Raw genomic sequence first — 20,245 nt, 5'->3', positions numbered from 1 at the left:
GGCTTTTGACAAGGTCCCACACAGGAGATTAGTGTGCAAACTTAAAGCACACGGTATTGGGGGTATGGTATTGATGTGGATAGAGAATTGGTTGGCAGACAGGAAGCAAAGAGTGGGAGTAAACAGGACCTTTTCAGAATGGCAGGCAGTGACTAGTGGGGTACCGCAAGGCTCAGTGCTGGGACCCCAGTTGTTTACAATATATATTAATGATTTAGACGAGGGAATTAAATGCAGCATCTCCAAGTTTGCGGATGACACAAAGCTGGGCGGCGGTGTTAGCTGTGAGGAGGATGCTAAAAGGATGCAGGGTGACTTGGATAGGTTAGGTGAGTGGGCAAATTCATGGTAGATGCAATTTAATGTGGATAAATGTAAGGTTATCCACTTTGGTTGCAAGAACAGGAAAACAGATTATTATCTGAATGGTGACCGATTAGGAAAAGGGGAGGTGCAACAAGACCTGGGTGTCATTGTACACCAGTCATTGAAGGTGGGCATGCAGGTACAGCAGGCGGTGAAAAAGGCAAATGGTATGTTGGCATTCATAGCAAAAGGATTTGAGTACAGGAGCAGGGAGGTTCTACTGCAGTTGTACAAGGCCTTGGTGAAACCGCACCTAGAGTATTATGTGCAGTTTTGGTCCCCTAATCTGAGGAAAGACATTCTTGCCATAGAGGGAGTACAGAGAAGGTTCACCAGATTGATTCCTGGGATGGCAGGACTTTCATATGAAGAAAGATTGGATCGACTAGGCTTATACTCACTGGAATTTAGAAGATTGAGGGGGTATCTTATTGAAATGTATAAAATTCTAAAGGGATTGGGCAGGCTAGATGCAGGAAGATTGTTTCTGATGTTGGGGAAGTCCAGAATGAGGGTTCACAGTTTAAGGATAAAGGGGAAGCCTTTTAGGACCGAGATGAGGAAAAACTTCTTCACACAGAGAGTGGTGAATCTGTGGAAATCTCTGCCACAGGAAACAGTTGAGGCATGTTCATTGGCTATATTTAAGAGGAAGTTAGATATGGCCCTTGTGGCTAAAGGGATCAGGGGGTATGGAGAGAAAGCAGGTACAGGATTCTGAGTTGGATGATCAGCCATGATCATACTGAATGGCAGTGCAGGCTCGAAGGGCAAATGGCCTACTCCTGCACCTATTTTCTATGTTTCTATGTTTCTAATTAGGGGAAAAACCCTTCACGGGTTGGAATCATACCTGGCACAAAGGAAGATGGTTGTGGTGGTTGGAGGTCAATCATCTCACCTTCAGGACACTACTGCAAGAGTTCCTCAGGGAAGTGTCCAAGAACCAACTATCTTCAGCTGCTTCATCAATGACCTTCCTTCCATCATAAGGTCAGAAGTGGAGATGTTTGCAGATGACTGCACAATGTTCTACACCATTCATGACTCCTCAGATAGTGAAGCAGTTCATACCCAAATGCAGCAGGACCCGGACTATATCTAGCCTTGGGCTGACAAGAGGCAAGTAACATTCGATCCATGCAAGCGCCAGGCAATTATCATCTCCAACAAGAGAGGCTCTAACCATCATTCCTTGACATTCAGTGGCATCACCACCACTGAATCCCCTACTGTCAACACCCTGGGGTTACCATGGACAGGAAATTGAACTGATCTAGCCATATAAACACTGTGGCTACCAGATCAGGTCAAAGGCTAGGAATCCTGCAGAGTGTACCTCACCTCCTGACTCCACAAAGCCTCTCCACCATCCACAAGGGTCAAGGGTGTAATGGAATACTCACCACTCGCTTGGATGAGGGCAGCTCCATCAACACTCAAGAAGCTTGACACCATCCAGTACAAGGCAGCTCACTTGATTGGTACCCCTTCCACAAGCATCCAATCGCTCCACCGTTGACAAATAGTTGCAGCAGTGTGTGCTACTGGACAGGAGGAGGAGTATAGGAAACTGATATAGGACTTTGTGATATGGTGCAACTCAAACTACCTGCGTCTCAATATCACCAAGACCAAGGAGATGGTGGTGGACTTTAGGAGATCTAGGCCTCATATGGAGCCAGTGATCATTAATGGAGAATGTGTGGAGCAGGTTAAGACCTACAAGTATCTGGGAGTACAGTTAGACGAGAAGCTAGACTGGACTGCCAACACAGATGCCTTGTGCAGGAAGGCACAGAGTCGACTGTACTTCCTAAGAAGGTTGGCGTCATTCAATGTCTGTAGTGAGATGCTGAAGATGTTCTATAGGTCAGTTGTGGAGAGCGCCCTCTTCTTTGTGGTGGCGTGTTGGGGAGGAAGCATTAAGAAGAGGGACGCCTCACGTCTTAATAAGCTGGTAAGGAAGGCGGGCTCTGTCGTGGGCAAAGTACTGGAGAGTTTAACATCGGTAGCTGAGCGAAGGGCGCTGAGTAGGCTACGGTCAATTATGGATAACTCTGAACATCCTCTACATAGCACCATCCAGAGACAGAGAAGCAGTTTCAGCGACAGGTTACTATCGATGCAATGCTCATCAGACAGGATGAAGAGGTCAATACTCCCCAATGCCATTAGGCTTTACAATTCTACCGCCAGGACTTAAGAACTTTTTAAAAGCTATTATTAATGCTTGTTGAGATAGTGATTTAGATGCATATCATATTTTTTTTTTTTACTGAGTTAAGTATTGTATGTAATTAGTTTTGCTACAACAAGTGTATGGGACATTGGAAAAAAAAGTTGAATTTCCCCATGGGGATGAATAAAGTATCTATCTATCTATCTATCTATCTATCTATCTATCTACAAGATGCACTCTAACAAAGCACCAAAGTTCCTAAAGCAGCACCTTCCAAACCCACAAACACTACCATCTAGAATGATAAGAACAGCAGATACCTGGGAACACTACCATTTTGAAAACCCCCTCTAAATCACTCACCATCCTGACTTGGAAACTTTCTTCAATGTCAGTGAGTCAAAATCATGGATTCCCTCCCTACTGTGGGTGTACCTGCACCTGAGGGACCGCAACAATTTAAGAAGGCAGCTCATCACCATGTTCTCAAGTGCAACTAGGGATGGATGGACAATAACTGCTGGCTTAGCTGGCAACACCCACATCCCATGAATGAATAAATGAAAAAAAATGTGTGGCATCTTGATAAGGGCCTTCTGAAAATCCAAGCACACAACATGAACCAATTCTCCTTTGTCTAACTACTAGTTATTTCTTCAAAGAATTCCAGCAGATTTGTCAGACGAGATTTTCCCTTCAGGAAACTACACTTTGTACATTGACTACAGCCTATTTAAGCATGTACCCCGAAATATCCTGAGAGCTCATCCTTAATAATCGACTCCAACTTCTCCCAAACTATTGAGGTCAGATTAACTGGCCTATAGTTTTGTTTCTTCTGTCTTTCTCTCTTCTTGAAGAGTGGAGTGACATTTACAATTTTCCAGTCTTCCAGAACTATTCCAGAATCTAGTAATTCTGTAAGTATCATTACTAATGTCTCCACAATATTTTCATCTATCTCTTTCAGAACACTAGGTTGATTACCATATGTCCTGGAGACTTATTTACCTCCAGACCTTTCAGTTTCCCAAGAACCTTCTCTCTAGTAATGATAACTTCACATACTTCATGCCCCCTCACACCTGGAACTTCCACATACTGCTAGTGTCTTCCACAGTGAACACTGATGAAAAATACTTATTTGGTTTGTCTGTCATTTCCTTATCCCCCATGACTATCTTTCCAGCATCATTTTCCATTGTCTGATATCCATTCTTGCCTCTCTTTCACACTTTATGTATCTGAAGAAACTTATGGTATCCGCTTTAATATTACTGGCTAGTTTAAGTTTGTATCCCTGCAAGCACAAATGCTACACCTGTCCCCACACCTCCCCCCTTACCACCATTCCGGGCCCCAGACAGTCCTTCCAGGTGAGGCAACACTTCACCTGCAAGTCTGCTGGAGTTGTCTATTGTATCCGGTGCTCCCGGTGCAGCCTCCTCTACGTCGGCGAGACCCGACGCAGGTCGGGGGACCGCTTCGTTGAGCACCTATGCTCCATCCGTCACAATAGACACGACCTCCCAGTTGCCACCCACTTCAACTCTGCCTCTCATTCCCATCTAGATATGTCTATACATGGCCTCCTCTACTGCCATGATGAGGCCAAATTCAGGTTGGAGGAGCAACACCTCATCTATGGTCTGGGTAGCCTCCAGCCTGGTGGTATGAACATTGAATTCTCCAATTTCCGGCAATTCCTTCCCCTTCCACCTTCCCAGGTCCCTCTCTGCCTCTCTCACCTTTCAACTTCCTGCTTCTTTATCTCTACGGTTCTTTCATGCTTATCCCCTCCCCCTCTCCGCTTTATCTTTCCTCTGATTGGTTTTCCACCTGGCGCCTCCAGGCCCTACCCCCTCCCCTATCTCTATTACTGGGCTTCGGCCCTCTCTTCCCCCCCCCCCCCCATTCCTGATGAAGGGTCTCGGCCCAAAATGTTGGCTACTCTTTTCTTACGGATGCTGCCTGACCTGCTGAGTTCTTCCAGCATTGTGTACGTATTCTTTGATCCACAGCATCTGCAGTTGTATTTTTGTGTTTAAGTTTGTATTCCATCTTTACTTTCTCAATCATTTTTTAGTTGCCTTCTGTTGGTTTTTAAAAGCTTCCCAATCCTCTAACTTCCCATTAATTTTTGCTCTATTATATACCATCTCTTCAGCTTTTTTATTAGCCATGGTTGTGTCATCTTGCCTTTAGAATACTTCTTCCTCTTTGGGATGTATATTTCCTGTGCCTTCCAAATTGCTTCCAGAAATTCCAGCCATTGCTGCTCTACTATGATCCCTGTCAGTGTTCTTTTCCAATCAATTCTTGCCAACTCCTCTCTCATGCCTCTGTAATTCCCTTTACTCCACTGTAATACTGATAGATCTGACTTTAGCTTCTCCTTCTCAAGTTTCAGGATGTGCAGATACAAAAGAAACTGTGCAGATACAAAAGATAAATAAACAATAAATATTGGGAACATGAGATCTTTGAAAGTGAGTCCATAGATTGTAGGAACAGTTCAGTGATATTGACTCAGTTATCCCTGTGGTTCAAGAGCCCAATGGTTGAGGTGTAGTAACTGCTGCTAAAGCTGGTCATGTGGGACCTGAGTTTCCTGTATCTTCTTCCTGATGGTAGCAGTGAGAAGAGAGCATGTCCTGGGTGGTGGGGGGGGAGGGGAGGGGGGGGGGGGTCCCTGATGATGGATGCTGCTTTCCTGTGACAGCACTGTGTGTAGATGCGCTCGATGTAAAGGAGGGCTTTACCCATGATAGACTGGGTCATAGACAATGTTGTTCGTTAGACTTTCTTTTCAAGGACATTGGTATTTCCATAACAGGCTGTGATTCAACCAGTCAATATACCCTCCATCACGCATCTATAGAGGTTTGTCAAATAATTAGATATCATGCCGAATATCCACAAACTTCTAAGGAAGTAGAGGTGGTGTCATGCTTTCTTCATAATTGCAGTTATGTGCTGGGCCTCTGAAATGATAACACCAAGGAATTTTAAATTATTGACCCTCTCCATCTTTAATCTCCCACTGAGGACTGCCTCAGAGACCTCCAGTTTCCACCTCCTGGTCAATAATCTTGTTGGAGGTCTTGTTTGCTTTGAGTGAGAGGATGGCACCAATCAGCCATATTTTTAATATCCCTCCTATATGCTGATACAACCAATGGCAGTGATGGTGATGTATCAACCAACTTTAATCTGGACCTCCAGTTGACTTCTGTGCTCCAGACCCCTGATTGACTTTCAAGCTTTGATTTTCAGTATTGACCTAGACTCACATGATAATGAATGGTTCCTTCATTGAGGGCACAAACTCCAGGGCTCAAACCCCAGAATTGCTAGGCCTTGCAGAATTCCAGTCTTGCAGATGACAGGACCCCGAATATGTTTTTATAACAACACACAGAAAATGCTGGAGCAACTAAGCAAGTCAGGTAGCATCTAGAAAGGTGTAAATAGTTGATGTTTCAGGTCAAGTCCCTTCATCAGCTATGGAAAGAAAAGAGGAAGAAGCCAGAGAAAGAAAACGGGGGTGGGGGAATAAGCACAAGCTGGCTGGATAAGTGAAACCAGGTGGGGGGTGTAGGGGAGAGGAAATGAAGTAGCTGGGAGGTGATAGGTAGAAGAGGTAAAGGGCTGAAGAATCTAACAGGAAAGGACAGTGGACAATAAGAGAAAGGAAAAGAGTGATGGGTGGGTGAGGTGGAAAGAAGGAGTGAGAGGGGAACCAGAATAGGGAATGGTAAATGAGAAAAGTGGAGGTGGGAAGGAATTACTGGAAGTTAGAGAAATTGATGTTCATGCCATTAGTTTGGAGGCTTCCCAAATGGAATATAAGGTGTTGCTTCTCCAATCGAAGTGTGGCCTCATTGTGGCAGCAGAGAAGGCCGTGGACTGACATGTTGGAATGGGAATGGGAAGTGGAATTGAAGTTTTTTTTTATATAATTGGCTCAATTCAACACAATTACAATAGTGTGAAATGGAAGATACATCTCTAGAGTATGTGAGGGTAGATCACATGGTCTCTCATTACAAATAGAGCAGGCCTTCATTTTTATTTTGATTTCTTTCCCCTTTCTTTCCAGTCCCACTCTCCTCAAGTTAGAAAGCAGGTAACTCCCTTCAAGCATACCAAGTCCAATGCAGTGCTGGAAAACTAACTGGTACCCTGAAGTTTAATATCATAGTGGGGTAATCACTTGCCTGGTTGAACATGAGTCACCTTTGCATGAGTATGTCAAATCATAACCGACGGCTGTGAAATAGAAGAAGATGTATTCAGTTCTGTCAATTGCCTTGTGTGTCATTTTTGTTAAATTTTATTTTATGGAGATATAGCACGGCTCAACAAGCCCACGCCACTCACTACATCCATGTGACAATTAACCTATTAAACTGTACAACTTTGGAAAGCGGGATGAAACCAGCACACCCAGAGGAAACCCACGTGGTCACGGGGAGAATGTACAGACAGTGGTAGAATTGAACCCTGGTTGTCACAGTAACCACGTTCCCGTACCGTACTTTTATATTACCTGCAGTCATAAAGGAGTCGTTTCAAGGAACTCTACCTTTTTCAGAAATGTGCTTTTAATTTCCTGCCTCCTTTAGGACATTTAAAAACATTGCCATGCAAAATTCTATAGAAAGTGTAAATTATATGTGTGATCTGGAGAGAAGCACAAACTTGAATGGCTTCTTATCTAAATTACAAGTTCGGATTTGTAGCAATACAGTGACTCCAAAAGTAATTTAATGCTAATAATTATTTAATACTGTTAATTACATCTGTACCTCATTTCCTTTAATTACAGAATTTGTGCCTGTTGTACACACCAGCCTGAACCACATCGAAGCTTTCATTACGATCCATATATTATGTCAAATAAATTAGCTTTGTTCATTCACTCATGCTGTGCTTGTGTCAATTCCTTGATGTCTTCAAGATAAGATGCAAGCTAATTGGTAACTCTTGTTAGAAGTGACACATATTTCAAAGGCAGCGAGCGGTGATCTCTGCTAATTGAGTTGTTTTAAAGTAGGGGTGACCCTCAGCTAAAATTATAATTCAGCATGTCCATTTTCCTTGCACATATTTGATTGCACTTTTCAAAAGGCAAACCTAATTATACTTCAATTTTGCTGCAGATCATGAATATATTTCCTACTTGAAATTCTCTGAGATGAACCATTATCTCAATTTCCATGTTATAGGCAGTAAATTTCAAAAGGTAATTTATGCTATTTGTATTGAATTCATATTTTATACATACTTAAATATTGTTTTTCAGTTGCTCTATTGTTGAAAGGAAAAGGCAGCAACGAATTTTAAATAAAAATCTCATAGGATATTCATGAATTGACTCTATCCTTGAAAAGCAGGCACAATTTTCTTAAAGACAACACATAAAATAAATCAATAAAAAAATCCTCAGTAACACAACCATAATGAGATGATCAGCTACCTTCCTTGTTGGTCAAGCTTGGTAGCCTCAATGCTGTGGGTCACTTTTCGGAAGACATAATCCTCCTTTTATTAAGATTTGTTGATGTTGTTTCTGCTGCGTCAAATCATTGAAAAGCATTATCTTGAATTTCAGAATCAGAATCAATTGCGATTTACAGCCAATGAGACAGCTGTATTTACCCCAAGCAATACACATAAAATGCTGGAGGAACTCGGCAGTCCAGGCAGCATCTATGGAAAAAAGTACACTTGACATTTTGGAGCTACGTGCACCATAACTTATTTCTTCCACAGAAATGTGAACATTAACAGATATTCCTCAGCATGCAGAGCTTCCTGGGATTCTCACTCAAGCACATGATAATGGCTTCCAAATCTTTCCACGTGCACATACTGCACCTCCATGGTCTTAGAGAAGGCTGGCACAGAAATCATAGACCAAAGGGCCTATACTGTACTGTAGTGTTCTATGTCATGGTAACAGTGATGGAACTCCAAACTGTGTCTACAGTATGTCTGCACTTGCTACAGCAAATAAACTTTTTTATGCCAGTATATGGAAGCGTCACAACGTTTTATACTTCTTGCGGAAGTGGCCTCAATGGCGAGAAACTTTGAGGAAAGTGGCTGTATTTCTACAAAGGGAGCTTCCAGAATGTTTATTTTCTCATTGTGGTTAATCCCTAAAGGGGACCTGCTGCAGGCAGCACCACTCATGTTGATGTTGCCTATGGACCAAAGTGTGCAACTAAGGACAGAAGCCTCATGATCCCTAAAGTTTGGATCTTGTGTTAGGGTCCGGTCCGGAGCCCACCTTCTGGGTCTTGCTCCGGTTCGCGGACTCCGGACTCCGGGCCTTGCAGCCAGCCCTCCTGTCACCCGGAGCCATTGGATCATCTTGGCTTAAGGAGGTACACCTGTCGCCTATTAGGGGGCAGGTGTTTATAAGGGGCTCGAGGACTGAGCCTAGTTTTGGGGGGTGGTGTCCTGCTCTGAAACTGGTTTAACCTGCTCTGTACTTGGTTTGTCTACTCTGTATCCTGTTCTGCCTGGGTTCTGACCTGCTCTGTATTGGTTCTGTCCAGGTTTGACTTGTTTTCCTGCTTCTCTCATGTGTGCTGGTTCTGCTGTATTTGCCTTGCCTGTGTTGGGTAAGCCAGGCTGTTGCTATTACCCCTCGGGTGGTTCTGTCCCTTACCTCTGTTGGGGAAACCAGGGTGTCTGCTGTTGCCTGGTGGGGGGACTTGGTCCCCTTCCTACCCCTCACCTCAGATGGGTTGTGCCCTGCACCTGCCCAGGGGTCTGTGCCTTGCCCAGGCCTCTGCTTCTGCCTGGGATCCACGTGACCCTTTCCACCCATTGCTCCCTATGGGTTGTGCCTGCACCTGCCCAGGGTTCTGCGTCTTGCCTGGGCCTCTGTGTTCCTGCCTGGGAGGTGGCCCTGCCCAGGAGTTACGTGCCTGCCCCAGGGGGCTCTTCTGCCTTGCCTGAACTCTGGTATCCCGTTCTGCCTTCCTTGCTGGAACTCTGGGATCCAGCCCTGCCTGCTTTACCCCTTGCATGCCATCCTGTCCTACCCTAGTACTTCAGTGCCTGCGTCCTGCATTTGAGTCCATTCCATGTCTGCTCCTGACTTCTTGAGCCTCAACCAGAGAGGGATTAGATAGATTAGTTTTACTTGTCACATGCATATTGAAACATTGATAAATATAATGAAATGCCTCATTTGTCTCAGTGAAATTTTTGAGGAAAGATTTCTTTAGCCAGAGGGTGGTGAATCTGTGGAATTAATTGTCACACATGGTTGTGGAAACCAAGCCATTGGGTATACTTAAAGCAGAGATTGATAGGGCCTTTGTTTATCATGGCATCAAAGATCACAGGGAGAAGAAAGGAAAATGGGGTTGGCAGGATATAGCTTAGCCATGATGAAATGGTGGAGCAGACTCAATGGGCCAAATGGCATGATTCTGCTCCTTGCTTTATGGCCTTATGGTCTCATATACCAGCACAGTTCGAGGATTGAGCTGCTTGGAGAAGCCTATAAGTGCTGCCGCACTTCGTGCACCAACATAGGATGCCCCCAACTCGGCAAGCTTAACCCTAACAGTGCATGTTTGAAATGTGGGAGGAAACGAGACCACCCAGAGGAAACCTACATAGATATGAGAAGAATGTACAAAACTTCCTACCAACAGCGGTGGGAATCGAACACCCATCAGTGATTGCTGGTGCTGTAACATGTTGTGCTAACTTACTCTACTGGGCTACCCCATCATTCAGAGTAGGCTGCTGATGCCTCCCTCACTTCCATATGTGGCTTGACTAAGGGAACATTTCAGTCTCAGATCACCTATCTTGCCAGCAGTTGCTCCTTGAGCAGGTACTGAGAAGACTGTGAAATGAAAATAGAGAAAGAAGATTACGACTGGCAATGGTTGGCTGAAATACATTGGCTCAATATTTATCCTGCTCCTTTTGTGCTATGAAACAAGGTCTTTCACTTTCAATGAATATATCTCGATCGATATCATGGACTTCAACAGCCTCAGTCATTGTGAGTAGCATTAATTATTACTCTATGATGGTCATATGATCCTTGACCATAAGTTTTGTCAGAAATACTTAGAGCTGAAAGTTATGTCCCTCTTGTTCAACTTACAGGGACAAGAATTTTCATATGAATCAAGTTTCCTTTCCCATTGATTGGTGGTTGTCCATTTTGTCTGACAATTGTAGGAAACCTCTGTGGGAGAATTTTTAAAGAGGAAAATCCATTGAACTTGGGCAGTTCCACTCTCTCAACTTCAGAAGTCCGGGTGCAGTGGTATGGACAAGTGTCACAAATGGGAATCGCCCTTGGTTGCAGTAGATGACCATGACAGCTTCAATGCCTTGTCCTGCCCTTCACTCCCCACAGAGTATTGCAATATCGCCTTCCTAACCATTGGATCTCACTGTAAATCTTACAGAGCTAACTTTGCTTGCTAGGCCAGGCATGTCCCCATCTCTCCAAGGTATGAAGGTGCTGTCTACCTTAACTGGTTTAACCTGCCTGTTGAAACATTCTACTGGGATGTGGCTGATATTGCATGCAAACAGCTACTCGGAGCCACAGATGAGAGCTGAGTGCCTGGTGGGGACTAATGTGAGAAAGCTGCCCCAGAATGGACTTGACAAGCCCCTTCACCAGATGTGCTACCCCTCCCTGGATACCCCTTACACCCCATAAAATAACCTTACTGATTACTTTCCAGAATACAATGCACCAAGCCATTTACTATTCGCATTGAAGCTATAAGCAACAAGTTGGTAATAACCACAATACCAAAGCTTTCAGTAAGAAGCAAAATGTGCCATATTTTGAAATCACGAGCACGAGAAAGTCTGCAGATGCTGGAAATACAAAGCAATGTACACCAAACTCTGGAGAAATTTAGCAGCATCTGTGGAGAAGAAGAAACAGCTGACATTGCAGGTCAAGACTTTGGAGCTGAGAAGTATGGGGGGAGGGGGGGGATAAGGTGCCAGAATAAAAATGTAGAGGGAGGGGAAGGTGAACTAACTGGAAGGTGATGGGTGAAGCCCAGTGGGTGGGAAAGGTCAAAGTCTTGAGGAAAAAGAGCCTTTTGAGAGGAGAGTGGACCATAGAAGAAAGGGAAGGGAGGGGACCTGGAGGAAGTAATAGCCAGGTGTGAAGAAGTAAAAGGTCAGAGTGGGGAAAGTGGGTGGGGGGGTGGTGAAATTGTTTACCAGAAGGAGAAATCTATATGCATACCATCATGTTGGAGGGTGCCCGGATGGAATATAAGATGTTGCTCCTCCACCCTGAGGGTGGCCTCATCTTGGAACACGAGGAGGCCATGGATTGATATGTTGGAATGGGAGTGGGAATCGGAATTAAAACCGGGTGATCAGGAAGTTCCACTTGTGATGAATGGAGCACAGGTGGTCGACATATTTTCCTTCTTGCATGTTGAATAGAAGAAAGGCAGGTGTTTGACTTTTTAATGCTCGTGAGATGATAAATTAAATAAGAGTTATTATGCATCCTGACTGCCCTGCACATTCAGATGAAATAATATAAATTATATTTTATAACAATAACATAAATTACATTTGATTGAAAGAGCTGCCCATTCCTTGCTTGTTTGACTAAATTGATGATTTGTGTTTTGACATTTCCACTGAACAAAATGTCTTGCAGTTAGTGAACAGAAATGTTCTTCTCCTCTGGCTGTATCAAGGCATGATTACTTATGAAGAAAATAGAGCAATGTCAGAATGCTATTTTCAATGTAATCTCTTATCATCACCTCATGAAGAATGCAGATTTAGTCCCTCCTTCCAGATAAAAATTAATATTTTCTTTAATATTCACATTCAAAGACATGGTTAACCTGTGATAGAGAATTAACCCTTAACCTCCTGCTCTACTGGAAAGTTGTGATGGATATTCACTTACAGAGCCTGAGAAGCTTATTGCTAACCTCAGCTTTCTATTATAACAACATAATTTTTCCAAAGGGTCAGAGTTATTCCTGACAAAGTTACACTTCTGAAAAACTTTCCTTGCTCAACTTCTTATATATAAGAACTAGTCTCCTGTTATTAATGTAAATTGCAAGCCGTAATCAATTTGAAGTTAAAAGGACACCAGGGCTGTCTGCTAGGAGATATGGTTTGCTAAGTGAAGTGACCACGAGTCTTCTTATCTGCACTAACCAAATGAAAGACAATGGGACTATTTAAATGACTTACATTAAGCCAGGGAACCTCAGCCAAGTTATTTGCACCATTGACTTCCAAAACTTTTAGACCATCATCATCATTACGTGCTGTGTTCGTATGACATGTGTAAGCATAGCCTTCCATTTGCTTTTAACCTGAGAAGTTCGAATATCCTTTCAAAGCTTTTACCTATCATAATGTTCAAGCTTCTCTTTCCTCAGTACATATGTCAGAAATTCCAACTGGTGTTTCCTGATTAATGTTTCTTCCCTAGTGCCAGGATCCATGGATAGTGTCCATGGAATTCTCAAGGGGAAGAGTGAGCAGCCAGAAGTCTTGATCACATATTGGCACCAATGACATAAGTATACAAAGTGAAGGTCGTAAAGAGAGATTATAAGGAGTAGAAAGCTGACAAACAGGACCTCCATGGTAGTAATCTCTGGATTGTTGCCTGGTTCAGGTGAGGGTAAGAATAGGTTGATTTGGCAATGAATGTGCGGCTGAGGAGCTGGTGCAGGAGGCAGGGGTTCAGATTTCTGGTTCATTGGGATCTCTTCTGGGGAAGGTATGACCCATACAAAAAGGATGGGTTACACCTAAACGTGAGGGGATCCAATATGCTTATGGACAAGTTGGCTCGAGTTGTTCGGGTGGGTTTGGCAGGGGAATGGGAACTGCAGTGATAGTGCTGAAGATGAGGTAGTTGGTTTACAATGTGTAGTGAGACTCCTAGCAAAGAGAGGCTGATGACAGGGCAAAACTGCAGTCAACAGGATGAGTTACAGTACAATGGAAAAGGTGGATTAAGTTGAAAAAGTTGAAAACAGGACTAAAGGTGTTATATTTGAATGCCGGCAGTAAACAGAATAAGATCAATGAATTGAAGCATAGTTACAGATTGGCACGTATGATGTTGCAGGCATCACTGAATCCTAGCTGAAAGAAGATTATAGCTAGAAGCTTAATGCCCAAGGATACACATTGTATTGACAGAACAGGCAGGAAGGCAAAGGGGTGGCATGGGTATGTTGGTAAAAATTAAATTAAATCAGGTCAATGTTTGTTAAATCATTGTGGAGAGAGCTAAGGAACTGCAAGGGTAAGGAAATCCTGATGGGAGTTATATACGTTCCCCCAAACAGTAGTAAAGATATGTCTACAAGTTACAACAGGAGATAAAATCGGCATACCTAAAGGGCAATGTTACAATCATCACGGGGTATTTCAATATGCAGGCAGGTTGGGAAAACCTGCAGGATTCCAAGAGGGGAGAATTTGTAGAATGCCTATGAGATGGCTTTTTAGAGCAGCTCATGGTTGAGCCCTCTAGAGGATCAGCTATTCTGGACTGGATGTTGTGCAATCGATTAGAGAGCTGAAATTAAAAGAACACTTAGGAAAAAAGTGATCATAATATGATCAAATTCACCCTGAAGTTTGAGAAGGAACAGCTAAATTCAGATGTATTCGAATTAAAGTGGAGTAAAGGAAATTGCACAGGCATGAGAGAGGAGTTGTCTAGAACTGATTGGAAAAAACACTGGCAGGGATGATGGCAGAACAGCAATTTCAGGAAGCAATTCGGAAGGCACAGGATAAATATGTTCCAAAGAAGAAGAATTATTCTAAAAGCAAGCTAACACAACCATAGCTAAAAAGTGAAGTCAAAGCCTACATAAAAGCCAAATAGAGGGTATATAATAGAGCAAAAATTATTGGGAAATTAGGGGATTGAGAAGCTTTTAAATACCAATAGAAAGCAACCAAAAAGTTATTAAGAAGGTAGAGATGGAATATGAAAGTGAGCTAGCTAATAACACTAAAGAAGATACCGAAAGTTTCTTCAGTTACATAAAGTGTAAAAGAGAAGTGAGAGTGGATATTGGTCTATTGGAAAATGATGCTGGAGAAGTAGTAATGAAGAATAAGGAAATGGCAGATAAACTAAGTATTTTGCATCAGTCTTCAAGGAAGACTCCAGCAGCTTGGTTGAAGTTCTAGCTGGCAGGGGTCATGAAGTGTGTGAAGTTACTTCCTTGGAAACTGAAAGGTCTGAAGGTAGATAAGTTAGCTGGACAAGATGGTGTACACCCCAGGGCTCTAAAAGAGGCAACTGAGAGATTGTGGAGGAAATAATAATGATCTTTCAAGCATCACCAGATTTTCAATGGTTTTGCAAATCTGGAAAATTGCAACTGTCACTTCAAGAAGGAAATTATAGGCTAATTCGTCTGACCTCAGTGGTCGGAAAGATTTTGGAGTCAATTATTAAGGACGTGGTTTCAGTGTACCTGGAGGCACATGATAAAATGGCTGTAGTCAGCATAGCTTCCTCAAGGGAAAAATCTTGTCTGACAAATCTGTTGGAATTATTTGAAGAAATAACAAGCAGGAAAGACAAAAGAGAATCGGTTGATGTTGTGTACTTGGATTTTCAGAAGGCCTTTGACAAGGTGCCACACATGAGAATGCTTCACAAGCTATGAACTCAAAGTATGGCAGGAAGGATTCTAGCATGGATAAAGCAGGGCAGCTAGCAAAGTAAGTTTTTTCTGGTTGGCTGCCAGTGACTAGTGGTGTTCCATAGGGTTTCTGTTGGGACCAATTCTCTTTATGTTACATGTCAATGATATGGATGATAGAATTGATGGCTTAATTTCAAAGTTTGCAGATATGAAGATATGTGGAGGTTTGAGGAAAGAGTGAGGCTACAGAAGGTCTCAGACAGATTAGGAGAATGGGCAAAGAGGAGGGAGATGGAATACAGTGTCGGGAAGTGTATGATCATGCACTTTGGTGGAAGAAATGAAAGGATTGACTATTTTCTAAATGGAGAGAAAATACAAAAATCTGAGGTGCAAAGGGATTTGGGAGTCCTTGTGCAGGATTCCCTAATGGTTAATTTGCAGGTTGAGTCTGTGGTGAGGAAGGCAAATGCAATGTTAGTATTCATTTCAAGAGGACTCAAATATAAAAACAAGGATGGAATGTTGAGATATTATAAAGAACTGGCAAGGCCTCATTTGGAATATTGTGAGCAGGTTTGGGCCTCTTATCTTAGGGAGGATGTGCTGAATCTGGAGAGAGTTCAAAGGAGATTCACGAAAATGATTCAGCATTGAATGGTTTTTCATATGAAGAGTGTTTGATGTCTCTGTGCCTGTATTCAATGGAATTTAGAAGAATGAGGGGTGACCTAATTGAAATCTATTGAACGGTGAAAGACATTGATAGAGTGGATGTAAAAGGAAGTTTCCTTAAGACAATGAGAGATCTAGTAGAAAACATTATAAATATTAGAAAGCTTTGGCAATTGTTAGGAATGACAAGGATGACAGAAAGAGCAACTAGAGTTCATTCCCCAGTCTTCAGTTTCCACGATGGATTACTTGTTCATCTACACTCATTGGTATGTTCTTTTTGTTTGTACAAATTGTTCCTGTGTTTTAAAATCCTTTACAAATCTTTTGTAATTCAGAAGTCTTCTATACATTCAGAATCTTCTGTGAGTGTTAAAAGTGTGTTGAGGACTATTTGTCTAAATATAAACGTTTCACTAAAAATGAAATAAACTTTTTTAAACTACTTTGTTATCTGGAAGTATCTCCTTGCTTGGGAGAGGAAACCCATCACTAAAATAGTGGGTTTCGGCAGCTACACCTTGCCACAGAGACTAGAATGGGAAGCAAGATAGACCTTGAGAAGTACGTATGTGATGTGGATACAAAATAATTGCTCTGCAGTAAGGGCAGCTGTGGATACAGTACCTATGTTGGATAGGGGTTAAAATCTACTTTTGAGTTTAGAACCTTGCAGGCAGGGAACCCAATATTATGTTCTACCTGCACCACACTTTCTCTGTAGCTGTTGAAATTCTTCTGCATTCTGTTATTGCTTTGCCTTGCAGCACCTCAATGTACTAACCAATAGACAAGACAGCTTTTCCATTAACTTCATTCATTGTATACAATTATAAACAAAGAATCAGATAAAAAAATAATGCTATAGATTAAAGTACAGTTATGGAATAAAAATGCATGAATCAAAATTCTTTGGACACATCATGCGAAGAGAGACGTGAGAACATTTAGTTACAACTGGAAAGTTGGAAGGAAAAAGAAGCAGAGGCAGGCAGAGAATGAAAATGATAGACGGATTAACATCACGGTTAGAAACAGGGGAGGCAACAACTACAATTCGGAGGGTCAGGGACCGTGATAGGTGGAGAGACATGATTGCCTACATCGGACAGCAAGGCACCTGAACAACAAGAAGCATAAACACCATCAAGTATTTCCAATGCATTAGAAGTGTTTACAGTGCAGTGCAGCAACGGGATTAATAGATAGAGGGTAGTGGAGGAGCTAAGTAGAATAATTGATGAGATTAACTGCCTGGGGAAAGAAATTTTTAAGATGGTATGGAATGTTGTTGATCCAAGAAAAATCTAACAGCAAGGCATTTCCCTTTATGTTATAGACAATAGGTGCAGAAGTAGACCATTTGGCCCTTCGAGCCTGCACCGCCATTTTGAGATCATGGCTGATCAACTACTATCAATACCCAGTTCCTGCCTTGTCCCCTTGATTCTCCTAACCATAAGATACCTATCTAGCTCCTTCTTGAAAGCATCCAGAGAATTGGCCTCCACTACCTTCCGAGGCAGTGCATTCCAGACCCCCACAACTCTCTGGGAGAAGAAGTTTTTCCTTAACTCTGTCCTAAATGACCTACCCCTTATTCTCAAACCATGCCCTCTGGTACTGGACTGTCCCAGCATCTGGAACATATTTCCTGCCTCTATCTTATAACATATATAACATATAACTACCTTGTCCAATCCCTTAATAATCTTATATGTTTCAATCAGATCCCCTCTCAATCTCCTTAATTCCAACGTGAACAAGCCCAGTCTCTCTAACCTCTCTGCGTAAGACAGTCCAGACATCCCAGGAATTAACCTTGTGAATCTATGCTGCACTTCCTCTACAGCCAGGATGTCCTTCCTTAACCCTGGAGACCAAAACTGTACACAATACTCCAGGTGTGGTCTCACCAGGGCTCTGTACAAATGCAAGAGGATTTCCTTGCTCTTGTACTCAATTCCCTTTGTAATAAAGACCAACATGCCATTAGCCTTCTTCACTGCCTGCTGCACTTGCTCATTCACCTTCAGTGACTGATGAACAAGGACTCCTAGATCTCTTTGTATTTCTCCCTTACCTAACTCTACACCGTTCAGATAATAATCTGCCTTCCTGTTCTTACTCCCAAAGTGGATAACCTCACACTTATTCACATTAAACGTCATCTGCCAAGTATCTGCCCACTCACCCAGCCTATCCAAGTCACCCTGAATTCTCCTAACATCCTCATCACATGTCACACTGCCACCCAGCTTAGTATCATCAACAAATTTGCTGATGTTATTTTCAATGCCTTCATCCAAATCATTGACGTAAATTGTAAACAGCTGTGGTCCCAATACCGAACCCTGTGGCACCCCACTAGTCACCACCTGCCATTCCGAGAAACACCCATTCACCATTACCCTTTGCTTTCTATCTGCCAACCAGTTTTCTATCCATGTCAATATCTTCCCCCCAATGCCATGAGCTCTGATTTTACCCATCAATCTCCTATGTGGGACCTTATCAAATACCTTCTGAAAATCGAGGTACACTACATCCACTGGATCTCCCTTGTCTAACTTTCTGGTTACATCCTTGAAAAACTCCAATAGATTAGTCAAGCATGATTTGCCCTTGGTAAATCCATGCAGGCTCGGCCCAGTCCTGTCACTGCTATCTAGATATGCCACTATTTCATCTTTAATAATGGACTCTAGCATCTTCCCCACTACTGATGTTAGGCTGACAGGACGATAGTTCTCTGTTTTCTCCCTCCCTCCTTTCTTAAAAAGTGGGATAACATTAGCCATTCTCCAATCTTCAGGAACTGATCCTGAATCTAAGGAACATTGGAAAATGATTACCAATGCATCCGCAATTTCCGGGGCCACCTCCTTTAGTACCCTAGGATGCAGACCATCTGGACCTGGGGATTTGTCAGCCTTCAGTCCCATCAGTCTACTCATCTTTGTTTCCTTCCTAATGTCAATCTGTTTCATTTCCTCTGTTACCCTATGTCCTTGGCCCATCCATACATCTGGGAGATTGCTTGTGTCTTCCTTAGTGAAAACAGATTTAAAATACTCATTAAATTCTTCTGCCATTTCTCTGTTTCCCATAACAATTTCACCTAATTCATTCTTCAAGGGCCCAACATTGTTCTTAACTATCTTCTTTCTCTTCACATACCTAAAAAAGCTTTTGCTATCTCCCTTTATATTCCTAGCTAGCTTGCGTTCGTACCTCATTTTTTCTCCCCGTATTGTCTTTTTAGTTAAGTTCTGTTGTTCCTTAAAAACTTCCCAATCATCTGTCCTCCCACTCACCTTAGCTCTGTCATACTTCCTTTTTTTTTAATACTATGCAATCTCTGACTTCCTTTGTCAACCACTGTGGCCCCTTTTCCCCCCTTTGAATTCTTCCTTCTCTGGGGGATGAACTGATTTTACACCTTGTGCATTATTCCCAAGAATACCTGCCATTGCTGTTCCACTGTCTTTTCTGCTAGGCTATACGTCCAGTCAACTTTGGCCAGCTCCTCCCTCATGGCTCCATAGTTTCCCCTGTTCAACTGCAACACTGACACCTCCAAGCTGCCCTTATCCTTCTCAAATTGCAGATAAAAATTCTGCCCTGTTCAATTCAATAGTTGATATTCATTTGGAGCAGATACTTGGAATTGGAATTAGTAAGCAAACTAGGAGCTGAATGCCTTCAAAAGCGCGGAGGTGCATATCGATTTCACGAGAAATGTATCCACCCAATCATCATCAACAGCTCTGCAGTTAGCACTTCTTTGGCATTTAGCTCTCTGGGCATCATTATTTCACAGGATCTCAGGTGGGAGAACCACCTCTCCTTCATTAACAAAAAGACTTGGCAACACACATCCACGAGGTGCGTGATAAGATCCATGCAACACTGTAGCTTGTGCTGCAAGAGTTGTTCCCATGACACATACACAGAGGCAACTATTACTCGCTCAGTAATAACACAGCATTAGACCTATCTAAAATTCATCAGTCTTCCAGAGGAAAGTGTTGACTGCGATGTAGCTCTGCAAACTAGTACACTCTCCATAAAGTCTATTGGACCGTATGAGAGGAATAATAAATCAGCCATGATTAAATAGCACAGTAGACTCAATAGACAATATGATGTTATTCTGTTCATATGCCTTATGGTGTTTTATGACTACAAGACCATAAGGTATAGGAGAAGTAGGCCATTTAATCACGGCCGATCCATTTTCCTTCTCAGTTCCAGTCTCTTGCCTTTTCCACATACCCCTTCATGCCCTGACTAATCAAGAATCTATCAACCTCTGCCTGAAATATATGCAATGACT

This window comes from Hemitrygon akajei, chromosome 1 (genome assembly GCF_048418815.1).
Source record: "Hemitrygon akajei chromosome 1, sHemAka1.3, whole genome shotgun sequence".
Classification (NCBI taxonomy): Eukaryota; Metazoa; Chordata; class Chondrichthyes; order Myliobatiformes; family Dasyatidae; genus Hemitrygon; species Hemitrygon akajei.
Note: the sequence above shows the minus strand (reverse complement) of the source record.